General features: G+C 37.7%; 1 pseudogene; it reads left to right on the top strand.

Annotated features, from left to right (window-relative positions):
* Positions 1-10,535: 10,535 nt before the first annotated feature.
* On the top strand, positions 10,536-10,634 carry LOC125175925 (uncharacterized; annotated as a pseudogene).
* The last annotated feature ends 3,597 nt before the right edge of the window (positions 10,635-14,231 follow it).

Raw genomic sequence — 14,231 nt, 5'->3', positions numbered from 1 at the left:
TTATACAACCAGTAAAAACAAAGTGATCTGAGAGTAAAGACGTTCCTTAATACCTTAAATATATAGGTTGTCAAGTGAAAGAAATCCCTGCTGATTTATTCAGAATCGGGCCCATCAAAACACTGTACACAATAAACAATTCTAGATTCAATCTACATTTTTTGCACTGCTTTAGATATACATCTTTATTTCTGAGGCTAGTGGTGAAACTTCTGATCTGTGCTCACTGTGCATATGATAGAGGCAGTGATGGGAAACAGTGGCTGCTGTTGTGTGCCTTACCCTGGTCCAGGAGATGTGTTTGTTTCTTTATGCAGATCGGTACCCTTTCCCCACGGCTAGAATTTCCAACCAAAAATAATCCTTTAGGTAGGTTTTGTTTAGCTCCAATCTAATTACTTCAAATATGTAGGTGTTTTTTGTTTTTTTTTTAACTTTCTTCCTGATTCTCAATGAGGATTTAGTTAAATGCCTGTTTAAGAATTGATGAGTAATTTAAAGGATTTAGGAGAACATTCTGTGCTATTATATGCAAATACATGCCATGCATGGCTCCCTATGTCATTAACCTGGCAGTCATTTCATGCATGACTCCCCATCTTATTAAGCTAGCAGTATGGAATATTTGATTTACTAAACTGGTATGAACTACTTAGTGTGCTAATATAGGAATATAACTTTTAAATTTCTTTGGAATAACTATCTTCGAAACAGATTCTTGAAGGCGATAACATTATTTTGACAGCTGTGCTCAGTTTCTAAAAGTCTATTTTAGGAAGCTTCTTATAACTGTTGGAAATGTACCTGTGTGATTTGAATGAACCATACAATAATTGAAAATGAAAACCATCATAGCAATAAGAGCCCTTAGAATTCTGTAGCAAGTGATTCGACAACACAGGTAAATAAATTTGGTGGACGCGTTTGCTTCTAGACAGGATGTTTAACAATGTATGGTTGCCTGAGAGTCTGCCACTAGGCTCCCAGTTACCATGATGCTCTAAAAACTCTTTTTATAGCCAAGGCCCCCCTGGCTTTCCCTGCTTTCGTTGCCATAGCAGCATTCATTGGCCATGGGATTTACAGAAAAAAAAAAAAAAAGAGGGGGGAGGGGGATTGCATATTTGTAAAGTTGGTGCAATGCCAAATGTAGCAGGAATTATAAATGCAGGATGCTGGATTCTTCCTTTAGTGTCCATTTCAGCTGGCGCCTAATGTCACCCACATAATCACAAACCACTCTGTCATCATTCAGACCAGCTGCATGAAATGAGACAAAGGGAAATTTAGCAGCAACGGAGGGAATGGTAATTTAAAAGGCTTTTAAATGATGTTTTCTATGTTCCTCAATCAACAATATTTTAAAGCCTTTAATTTTTTTTCCCTACAATAGGATTTCCTTGTTTTTGCTGGCTTGACTGATAACACGTTAGTACTAAGTTGGCCAAAAAAATGTCAGAGACTAGAAAGGAGGTCAAATAGATAAATCCAAAAAGGAATCGAAAGGAAATACTTACAGAAACCTTCATTTCTGGTAGAGTTTTTACATTTAAATTATATAAGTACATTTGCCTTTACTCTCTGCTTAAGGTATAATTTTTGAACCACAAATGTTCAATGTTTATCAGATATGCCTTTCAATAAACACTTCCAGATTTGTAATATTATGTCGATCGTTTCTTCAGTCGTGACACGTATTTCAGAGTTCACAGGCAACAGGGAAAAAAAATGTTCATGGGGGAAGAAAACCAAGTGAATAATCCAGGGAAGTTGGTGAACTGTGACATGTGCAGGGCTCATGTGAGCCATGAATATGTAAGGGGGACTGGCTAGGCCAGGGGTGGGGGTAGGGGCAGGGGGAGAGGATGTTAGGTGGGGAATTTGTCCAAGAGAGAGGGAATATACAATGTGTGTTTGCTTGCAGCTATTCCAGGATTCTGGCAAGTGCACTAGGACATACAAATGGATGAAGTGATCTCTTAAAATGGGAGTAGCTTATTGGTAGATGGCTGGAAATAGAGAAATGAGCTATGAGAGGACCATTAATGTTTGGCTGAGTCTTTTCTTAGTTAAATTATTTTTTTCTTTTTTATGGACTTTTCATCTCAAACTGTAAATAGTGCCTACATATAAGGATAAATAATTTCATAAATCGAATAGGGATCTCAGACATCGACTCACCATCATCTGGGAAATTGGTAAACCACAAAGATGGCATTACAGATCAATGGGAAAAAGGAAAGAGTGTTCAATGATCAGTTTGGGGGCAATATGGTTATCTATATGGAAAAAATCAAAAGGAGATTCATAGATCATAGGAAAGAAATAGAATTGACTAAAGACAAATTTGAGTAAAAGAATCTAAAATCTTTAAGAAAAATATAGGAGACTTTTTTTATAGTTTTAAGGAAGGTAATGGTTTATTAAACAAGCTATGAGGGGCGCCTGGGTGGCGCAGTCGGTTAAGCGTCCGACTTCAGCCAGGTCACGATCTCACGGTCTGTGAGTTCGAGCCCCGCGTCGGGCTCTGGGCTGATGGCTCAGAGCCTGGAGCCTGTTTCCGATCTTGTCTCCCTCTCTCTCTGCCCCTCCCCTGTTCATGCTCTGTCTCTCTCTGTCCCAAAAATAAATAAACGTTGAAAAAAAAAATTAAAAAAAAAAAAAAAAAAAAAAAAACAAGCTATGAAAGTACAAATTTTAAAGGAGAAATAACAGTTTGACAAGAAAAAAAAAACAGCATAAGCACAGTGAGATGACAAAGTCTAGGAGAAGATATTTTCAATTCAATAGCTGAGGATTGTTTTGCAGAATAAAGCATTCCGATAAATTAATAAAGGAAAAGACTTTTTTTTTTAAATCTCAGGCAGCAAAAACAGCTAAACAATATGGAGAAGTCACTCACAGAAGAACCCTGAACCGCCAACAAACATATCAAGGTGATCAAATTCATTAATAAGAGAATGCAAAGGAAATGAAAAATGATAAAGCATTTTATAGATATCAGATCAACAAAAATTGAAAGTCTGACAAGGCCAAGTATTAGCGCAGGTTTGGGAGAACAGTGCCTGTGAGAGCTTAAATTTGTATGAGGGCTTTGGAAAGCAATTTGACAAGGTATGGTGAAGTTTGAAACATGCCTCCTGTAGGACCGAGCAATCCTTTATCTAGGTGAACACATGTGCACACCAAATATTACAGCATGAACTAAAAATTGGAAACCAACATATCATGGCATATTCATATTCTGGGATACTATATGCCTACTAAAATGAATGAAATAAGTTTTCATAGATGAGGGAAAAACATTGAGAAAAGTAAGTTTCTGTATCAAACATAAAATATAGTACCATTTGTGATAACATAAATATGCTATTAAGTTAATATATTTAAAAAAATTTTTAACGTTGATTTATTTATTTTGAGAGAGACAGAGGCAGCGTGAAACTGTCAGTGCAGAGCCTGATGCAGGGCTCAAACCCACGAAGCTGTGAGATCATGACCTGAGCCCAAACTGAGAATCTGATGCTTAATTGACTAAGTCACCCAGACGCCCCAACGTTTATGTTAATATGAAATAAGCTATTTATGGATGCATGTCTATATAGTAAAAGCATAAAAACATGAGTAGAAGGAATATACTTCTGTTAAAGAAAAAATGGTCAAGGAATTAAGCAAAGGCAAAAAGAACACAGGAGGTGCTGGTTGATGGGAGGGCATATTTACAGTGGTGTTGCCAAACAAAAAAAAATCCAGACTGGAGTCTGATGAAGGCTTGAGATCCAACAAACTTATACAGAGGACAGAGGAACATTTCAGACCTCATGATGGGGGTGTAATTAGTGAAATTCACACTATAGAAAACTCTATAGATAACTAACTCCATTTCTTCAACAACAACAAAAAATTGCAAGCCAAATTGTAAGCCAAAGAGAAAATAATAAAAAAGATACAAGGGAAATTTGAAAAGAGACATAAAATTCCTATCAAGCAATGTCAGTGTAAGGGCCTCATTTGGATCATGATTCAACAAACTGTAAAGTTACATTCATGAAACAATTGGAAATGCAGATAATGACTGGATATTTAAGTTATTTTAGGTGTGGTGTTGGTAATACAATCTACTTAGGACTATATAGCAAATAATGAAAGAAAACAGTGCAGAGATGAGCAGGGCAATCCTAGTTCTTATTTTACTACAAATTAAGAGTAGGGAGCAATTAGTTCTGAACATGTCTCTGGAATGGTCAGAAAAGACTCATTCATTTATTTGCTTGTTTAACAAATATGTAGAGAAGCTATCATATATCAGATAAGATACTCTTATGCACTGGAGATGTTAGTGAAATTAGAAGAATGTTTCTGACCTCCTAGAGTTCACACCCTATGAGGTTAAAGATGGACAGTAAACAAACATGCAAATAAATATATCATTGGTAATAAGTGGTAGATAGAAAAATAAACCAGGCAAGGGGGATGGCAAAGGGGAGGGTTATTATTTTATGCTGTCAGGGAAAGCCTCACTAGTAAGATGCTATTTAAATGGAAATTTCTGAAGTATAAACATGCCAATAGCTGGACAGCGTCATGGAAGTGGAAACTTCTAGGCGCAAGACACAGCAGATGTGAAGGATGCGAGATAAGAGTCTAGCTGGGATGATCTGGAAAGAGTCAGGAGGTCAAGTGCAGCAGGAGTGTAGCAAGTGACATGAAGAGTCAGAGATCACAGGGAGACAGGTCACGTGGAGCCCTGCAGGCCAAAGTAAAAAAAACTATATTTTACTCTGAATGAGGTAGAGGGTCCATAGCTCAGGGGTTAGAGCACTGGTCTTGTGAATGAAGTAGGGATGTAGTGGGGATTTTCAGTGGAAGTGTGAACACTTGGACTTAAATTTATAAGATTTACTCTTTGCTTTGTTGAGATTAGGCTTTAAGGCAAGGGCAGAAGCAGGAAAACTGGTCAGTTACAACAATCCATATGCCTGTTTCACTTCAATCTCGCAATGTCATAACCAAACTTCTGATTTTCTCTCCAGATGTTCAACTCCTGGAGTCTTCCCATTTATTTTACTGGACCAAATCCAGGCCTCGTTTTCTTTCATACCCACATAAAATTCTGCAGATTTGGGCTCTGTCTTCAAAGTATATGGAAAATGCAACATGTTCTTTATTATGGTAAAATACACACAACATAAAATTTTCCATTTAGCCATTTTTAAGTGCATTTTCTATGGCATTAAGTATATTCATGTTGTGTGAAACCTTCACTACCATCCGTCTCCAAAATGTTTTCATCATCCCCAACCTAAACTCTGTACCTACTAAACACTAACTCCTCATTCCCTTTCTCTCCTCAACCCTTGGCAACTTCTATGGTACTTTCTGTTTCTATGAATTTGACCATCTAGGTACCATTGTAAATGGAATCATACAATAATTGTCTTTTGTGCCTGGCTTATTTCACTCAGCATATGTCCTCAAAGTTTATCCATATCATAGTATGTGTCAGAATATCCTGGCTTTCTAAGACCGAATAATACTCCATTTTATGCACATACCATGTTTTGTTTATCCATTCATCAGTCATTGGACACTTGCTTTGCTCCCACCTTTTGGCTATTGTAAATAATGTTACTATGAACATGGGTGTACAAATATCTGTGTGACTCTGCTTTCAGTTCTTTTGGGTATATGTTCAGAAATGGAATTGCTCGATCATATGGTAATTCTATATTTAATAATGAAATGCCATGAAAATGAAGGGGTAGATGATTAGAAGAGAACCAAGAAAGAGTCCTAAGAGTGAAGTGAAGAAATGCTTCAAGAAAATAGAAAATGATAAACAGTACTACTAAAAGATCAGCTAAATAAGAACCAAGTACTTTTTTTTTTTGGATTTATAGATGTGGGTGTCATTTGTGACTTTGACAAGAGGTATATTGGTGAGGTAGTAGGAGCAAAATCCAGACTGGCATGGCTTCAAGTGACCAGGAAGTATAGATTGGTAATAATGGGACCAGACAACTTATTTTATTTTTTTATTAATTTTTTAAAATTTTATTATTTATTTTTGAGACAGAGCATGAGCAGGGGAGGGGCAGAGAGAGAGGGAGACACAGAATCTGAAGCAGGCTCCAAGCTCTGAGCTGTCAGCACAGAGCCCGATGCAGGGCTTGAACTCACAGACCGTGAGATCATGACCTGAGCTGAAGTCAGACTTTTAACCGACTGAGCCACCCAGGTGCCCCAAAGACAACTTATTTTAAAGGGAAACAGAGATACGGGGACGACCTAGATCTCGACTATGGAATAGGAGTTTTTAAGTGGTAATAGTTTAAGCAGGGAGGAAGGTAAGAGTGGACGTTGATATGTGATAAACCACTAGTCTGGGGACTAGAATAGGACAAAAAGATGGAAGAAGGGCAAGTTTGCTCTTTTTCTTGAGCTGGAACATCCATCTTCTCCTGCCCTTGGACATCAGCATTACTGGTTTTCAGGCCTTCAGATTTTGGGTAGGCCTTACACCATTGGCCCTTTAATTCCCAGGTCTTTGGACTGGGACTAAATTGTACCACTGGCTTTCCTGGGTATCCAGTTTGCAGATGATAAACTGTGGGCCTTCTTGGCTTCCATAATCATGGGAACATATTCTTATAATAAATCTCCTCTTGGGGCACCTGAGTGGCTCAGTGGGTTAAGCATCTGACTTTTTGGTTCAGTATATGAGTCCGAGCCCCACGTCAGGCTCTGTGTTGACAGCTCAGAGCCTGGAGCCTGCTTCAGATTCTGTGTCTCTGTCTCTCTCTGCCCTTCCTTTGCTCGTGTTCTATTTCTCTCTCTCAAGAATAAACATCAATCTCATTTTATATGTACCTATATATGTAAATTATTGGTTCTTTTTCTCTGTAGAGCCCAGAATAAAACGCTTAACTTTCAGAGCTAAGGCTGACATGTGAATTCACTACTTCATATATATAAAAAAACAAATTACGGTTTATTGTTATTATTAATTATTTTCTACGCATAAGACCATGCACTATCTATAAGAGTACCTGTGAAAGATCAGTTACTGTTTTCAATAGATAAGTTTAGTTTGGGACATGAAAATAGTTGGGAGATAATGCCCAAGTAAATGACTTAACATTGCTGTTATATCCTAGGACAGAGATGGGGCAGGCTTAGGGAAGAGCAACCTGACACATAGACTTACTATGTATGGCAGTAATTAGCACTGTTTGCCAAATATTTTTGGTTCTCCATAATCCAGGCTCATGGTAGGAACATAATTTCTTACTTTGTGATTGGATGGAATCATGATACTAATTCTGGTCAATGAATTGTGAGAAGATATATATGTGCCAGAGCATTTAATGTATTCAATGCTGCTGTGAGACCCTCAAGAGCTCTCTGTTCCCTCTGATGTGGGAAATTGCACAATACTGGTTACTCAGTCTGAGACCCTGAGAAACAAAACTAAGCAAAGTCTCCCTGATCATCTGAGATGAACGTGCCACCAAAGAAGGAATATATGATGTTTTATTTTTTTAAGCCACTGAGATTTGGGTATTGTTTGTCATTGCCTATATTGACTGATGCTGTTGCTAAAGCTTGTGTTACTTACGTTTTGGGAGAAGTGAGAGGATAGGAATTGGCAGAGCAGGGTAAAGTTGTGTATTTTATGCTGCATAGGACACCTGCTTGAAGGAGTAGAGGTTGAGATCCTTCCCGTAGCCTATGGGAAATCTTCATCAGCGTAGAAGAGGAAACTTTTACTATTCATCCACTCACAGAATTACCTTTTCTAATTCATTCTAAGTCACTTTCTGTGCTAATGGTCACCTTGTATGTGAAGAATATCAAAATGACTGATTTTGCTACAATCATGTTATAGTGTTTGGGAATAAGCTGGAGTCTCAAGCACGGGAGGGAGGGTGCTTAAAGAAGGAATGGAAATAGCGAAGAGGCAACACTGGAACTGTGTTGCTTCTGTGCTGAACACTACATATTTTAACTCATTTAACCCTCAAAAACAAAACGAAGCAAAACAAACTTGAAGTAGTACTATTGTTCTAATTCCTAATTTGCACGTGAAAAAACTGAGGGTAAAAGGTTTAGATGATTTGCCTAAAGTGTTTGTTAATAAATGCCAGGGTAGAATTTAAACCAAGGTGGTCCAAACTTCAGAGACTGAACTCATAGCCTCTATGCTATGCTGCCTCACAGTTAGTGAATGCTAGACTAAGGGCATGCTAGGTGACCCTTCCATTTATTCACTCATTGAAGCAATATTATTGAGCCCTGTTATGGGTCAGACATTGTTCTATGCACTAGAGAGATAGCAGAGAGCAAACCAATTTCTGCTTTCATAGATTACATTCTAAAATATAACTGACAGTAAAAAAAAAATCAAGATGTAACATGTTGGGTTGTGTTAAGTGCTGTGAAGAAAAAGGATGTGGAGGGATGGAGGGGTAGAGGAGAGTCTGATAAGAGTGTTTGGGTGACATCTGAGTAGAGTTGAATGAAAGGAGAGAATGAACACCGTGAAGATTTTGCTTGCTCTTAGCTAAAAGCAAACAAGTGTGAAGTCCCTGAATGTGCAACAGGGAGTCAGTATGGAGTAGAGTGGCTACAGGGAGACCTGGAGGAGATGAGTTCACAGATAGTTGAGGTGGGGAGAGGCAGGACACAACTGTAAGATCAAGTAGATGGTGAAGGACTATACCATCATACAAATAATGAGCTTAAGAAAAATTATTCTGGTTGCTCTGTGTAGTTTGGATTTAAGCAAAAATATTTTGGAGGAGGTAGGTACACTACTCAAAGGAAAAGTGGTTGGAGTCTTACTATTACGGAACCAGGCTGGAATGCTGGTGGAAAAACCAAGTGGCACTCAGAGATCTTGGTGGATTGGAGATCTATTTAACACAGGCAGGCTCAGAGGAGACCATTTCTCCAAAGATCTGAGCCCCAAATGCCAGTGGGGAGGGTAATTTATAGTCGTCAGCTTCCATGTCTGTGGGGGTTTTTGCTCATGCAGCAAACGAAGGAAGAAGAACCCGGAGGAGGGGTCTCTAAGCTAGAGACCAGAGTTCGTTTTAGCCCCATCGGCCATCTTTGGCGTACTTTATTCACTTCTCCAACATTACCAGGATGGAGAAAGGAAATAGATTTCATTCCAGTTTTTCTCCCCCAAATCTCTGTGCCCCAGTTACAGAGCTGTCTTTCAAGTTCTTGGCAGGTCGTGCCACTTCCTGCCTTGGACAAGGCCTCATTCCATGCTATTCCCTTTTCCTTCATTTTTTCTTCTTCACTTCCTTTAATCTGCCTTCTGGATTTCCAAGACTAAGTGAGGCATTGCCAATTATAGTATTACATAGTGTGGGGGCACCCTTATTACTTCTCAGTTGGACTCATCACAATTATGATTAATTATCTAATAATATCTTTCCCCCTACTGGACCATGAGATCTTTAAGCGAGAGGGACTATGTAAGTCCTGTTACCCCCCCAGGCCCCAAACTTATTACATGTATAAAAAGTAGAATTAGATTTCTTCTTTATTTCCCAGTATGTATATTACTGTAGTTGAAGGGAAGAAATGATCATTCCATTTGGGGCCCTAAGTACTTATCAAAATTTAAAATTGTTTTAAAAGCCAAATACTTTATACTGTGCTTACTTAGTAAGTTGGTAATAATTCTACATGAAACCTCAACAATCATTAGGTTGACTGATATAAGAATGTAGATTATCTCATATTTTATAAAAAAAAGTAAAATGACTACACAATGTCCCCACATTGTACTGTTTACAAATGCTAAGCAGGTAGAAAAGGGCGCAATTTAAAAATGCGTTTTTCGGGTCGCCTGGGAGGCTCAGTTAGTTAAGCTTCTGACTATTGCTTGCCTTTGGCTCAGGTCATGATCTAGTGGTTTCATGAGTCTGAGCCCTGCATCTGGCTTTGCGCTAGTAATTAATTTCTGCTTGTAATTCTCTCTCTCCCTCTCTTTCTGCCCTTCGTCCACTTGTGCTCTGTCAAAATAAATAAACTTAAAATTTTTTAAATGTGTTTTTCAAGGAAAACAAGGTCAATTCATTGAAGGCTGCTGCTTTATTTTTATGATTCCAAATTTGCGAAAAGCTTATATTCCTAAAATTAGTAACATTATATACTTAACTTAGTGGCATTCTGTGTTTCAATAAAGATTGGTGTGTTACTAAATTATAGCGCATCTTTTTGGCTTCTTCAATCTCAGTATTGAAATGTTAAAAAAAATTCTAATCACTTTGGTCAAAACAAATTCACAACATCTTTACTATTCTGCATGGAAGGGCTAACTGGGAACATTCATTAATCTAGCACTTTAAGATTTTAATTTCCAGATGGGATGATTAGCATTTCTGAGCTTTTTATATTCAAACCACAAAAATAAGTCCTTCTCAAGGGTCACTGGAGGCAAATAATTTAGACCCAATTTTGCTAAGTTAACTACTGTGCTCTATCTATCATTTAGCTCATTTAGAATATTCACTCTGATCGCTTCTCGGCCTTTTGGCTAAGATCAAGTGTAGAATATTCACTCTGAGTCCATATTCGTATTTTTCAGATTTTGCTTACAATACAAACCAACTTATTTGGACTAATACTATCAGTATGACGCATGCTGGAGAATTCCTTTGTTTATTTTAATTTTTTTTTATGTAGTTGACTCCTGTGTTTTTCTATTTTTTATTATTTTGCAGATTGATTTATATGAAAATACTGGGCACTACTGTGAGAACTGAATTGAAGTTCATGGCTGCAGTTATAATTCAGGTAATTATATTACTTTGTTAGTTATTTTATCCCCTTCTTTCCAGAAAGTAGTTTGAGGAGAGATGAAATCAGATACGCTGTCATTAATTAAAGAAATTCTTAATATATTTTACAAATGTTAGGTGGATAAAAGCAGAAAGCAGTAAGGATGACTTGGTATAGAATACCCTCATTTTGTTCAGGGGACGCATTCACGGAAACTTGAGCATTATTGAATCAATCATTCATGTGTTCTTGAACCAAAGTCCTTATGAAGATTATTTGTCACTAATATTATGAAGTCATGACTTGCTTTGGTTAGTCCTTACTGACTACAGTGATATTTATGGTGCTCTTTATGACATCAAAGTAATTCCACCAATCTCAGTAAAAATATATCATTAAAAGTATATATGATATAAATGTATATTCCAAAATAATAACCACAAGGTAAGTGAATACCCAAGTATATACCCAACTGAAGAAAGAATTGATACCTCCCACAAGCTCTTTTCCATTATGTCTCCATTTCTCCCACTTACATGGAACTAGTTTTAATTTTGTATGCATCATTCATTTGCTTTTTTTAGTGGTGTAACCATATATAAATGTATTCCTAAAGTCGCTATTGCTTAGCTTTTTCCTTTTTGAACACTTATAATGGATCATACTGTATTTCTTGTCTGCGACCTGCTTTCCTCACACAATATTTATTGATAATACACAGCTGTCGAGTATTCTGTTGTATGCATCTACTACCATTCATTTATCCATTCTAGTTTCTAGCTTTTTTGCTACTGTGAACAATGTGGCTAAGAATGTCTTCTGATATGCCAGCTCTCTAGGATATATACTTGAGAGTTATAGATTATTAAATTATAGAGTATGGAATTGCCAAGTTATAGATTATGTGCCAGTTTAACTTTATTTAAGTGATGAGAAGATATTATCTAAAGTCATATCAGTTTCCATTTTTATCACTTTCATTTCTGCAAATTCTTGCCAACATTTAGTATTGTCAGACTTTACTTTTTTTTTAATCTAGCAAGTATAAAATTGACTTTAATTTGCATTTCCTTTAACTACGGTGGTTAAACGCCTCTTAATAGGTTTGTTGACTGTTTTTATTCTGTACATTTCTATCATGACTTTGACAGGCAGAGCCTAAGATGACCTTTAGCCATCCTTGTCTCCTGGTTTTTGTGCCCTTGTATAATATCCTCTAAATGAGTGAGGGCTAGACCTTGTGATTTGCTTGTAACAAACAAAATGTGGCAAAAGCTAATGGGATGTCAATTCTGAGATTAGGTTCCATGGATTCTGTGGCTTCGGTCTTGCTTGCTCTCTCTCATTCTTTTGCTCTCTCTCACGCTGAGTGAAGTCAGGAGGTGTGTTGGGAGCTACCCAAGGAGAGTCCCCCATGTTAAGGAACTGAGGGAGGCCCCTAGTTAACAGCTGCAACAAATTGAGGCCCTCAGTCCAACACACTGCCAAGAACTGAATCTTGTCAACAACCAAAAACCGTGGCAGTGAGCATGCAAGGAGTTCCTCCCCTCGCAGAGCCTTCAGATGAAACTGTGGTTCCACCTGACATTTGGTTGCAGCCTCATGAGAGGCCTGGGTGAGAGGCCCTGAGCCACACCTCACCAGGACCTTGACCCACAGAAACAGTGAGATGACAAATGTTTGTTGTTTGGTAACTGCTGAGTTTTAGGGTAATATTGTTATGCAGCAAATTAACACAATGACTGGGACTGACATTTTCTTATGGCTCATGGGATTTTTTTTTAACGTTTATTCATTTTTGAGAGACAGAGAGACAGAGTGCTAGTAGGGGGAGGGGCAGAGAAAGAAGGAGACACAGAATCCAAAGCAGGCTTCAGGCTCTGAGCTGTCAGCACAGAGCTTGATGCAGGGCTTGAACCCATGAACAACGAGATCATGACCTGGCTGAAGTCAGATACTCAGCTGACTGAGCCACCCAGCTGCCCCCATAGGAATTCTTTATATATTCTGAATATAATCATTGTCAATTCTATATGTTGCATTAAGTTTCTATAAAATTGTAAATTCTTTTTTCTGTTGTGTCTTGTGAAGAAAGATTTCTGATATAAGTCTCTTGTTCTGTCCGTATCTATATATCCTTTTTATCCTTTGTACTTTTGGGATAATAAGAAATCCTTTCCTAACTTGAAGTCTTGAAGATCCTCTTCTATATTCTCTTTTTAAAACTGTATAGATTTTCCTTTAATATTTAAGTTCTTTAGTTCATTTGAAATTGATTTTCATGTATTATGTGATATAGGAAACATTTTAATTGTTCTTCCATTTGGGAAACTTCCACCCCTCTCTTATTGAATAGGTCATCCTTCCTCACTAATCCGCAGTTTCATATTTATCCTTTTTTATACAGGCACAGGCTCATTTTGAGTCCTATATTCTGTTCCTTGCTTTTTTTTTTTTCCTGTTTCTGTGTCAACATCACAGAGTTTCAATTAGTATAATAACTTTATAGTAGGTCTTGATAGCTATTGGGGCAACTCCCCCTATCTAGTACTTCAGGAATGCTTTGGCTAAACCTATCTCTTTGCAGGGTGCCTGGGTGGCTCAGTCAGTTAAGCATCCAACTTCAGCTCAGGTCATGATCTTGTGGTTTGTGGGTTCAAGCCCTGCATGGGGCTCTGTGTTGACAGCTCAGAGCCTGGAGACTGCTTTGGCTTCTGTGTCTTCCTCTCTATCTCTGCCCCTCCCCCCCTCTTAAAAATAAACATTAAAAAAATTAAACCTATCTCTTTGCTTAATCATATACAATTAACAGCAACTTGTCAGATTACATAAACAAAACATTTTTTGTGTGATTTTTATTGAAATGCCACTGACTCTATCAATCAACTTGGAGAAAATTAAAATATTTGCGGGGCGCCTGGGTGGCGCAGTCGGTTAAGCGTCCGACTTCAGCCAGGTCACGATCTCGCGGTCCGTGAGTTCGAGCCCCGCGTCAGGCTCTGGGCTGATGGCTCAGAACCTGGAGCCTGTTTCCGATTCTGTGTCTCCCTCTCTCTCTGCCCCTCCCCCGTTCATGCTCTGTCTCTCTCTGTCCCAAAAATAAATAAACGTTGAAAAAAAAATTAAAAAAAAAATTAAAATATTTGTGATATTAAGAACTCTTGCTCATGAATATAATATAGCTCTGCATTTAGTTGTTTTTTTCTTCAGAAAAGGCACATTTTTCTATAAATCATGCATAATTCTAAAGTATACTTTCTAACCACTTCTTGCTGCATGGAACGTAAGTAGCTTTTGCACATCCAACAACTTTTCTAAACTCTTTAACTTAATCTAACAGTTTATCTGTAGAGTCTTGATTTTCAGACAATCATTACATCTCTTAATAATGGCAGTTTTGTTTCTTTCAATGTTTGTAATTTGATTTTGTA

The sequence above is a fragment of the Prionailurus viverrinus genome, chromosome C2 (genome assembly GCF_022837055.1).
Source record: "Prionailurus viverrinus isolate Anna chromosome C2, UM_Priviv_1.0, whole genome shotgun sequence".
Taxonomy (NCBI): Eukaryota; Metazoa; Chordata; class Mammalia; order Carnivora; family Felidae; genus Prionailurus; species Prionailurus viverrinus.
This window is presented reverse-complemented; position numbering and strand designations above follow the sequence as displayed.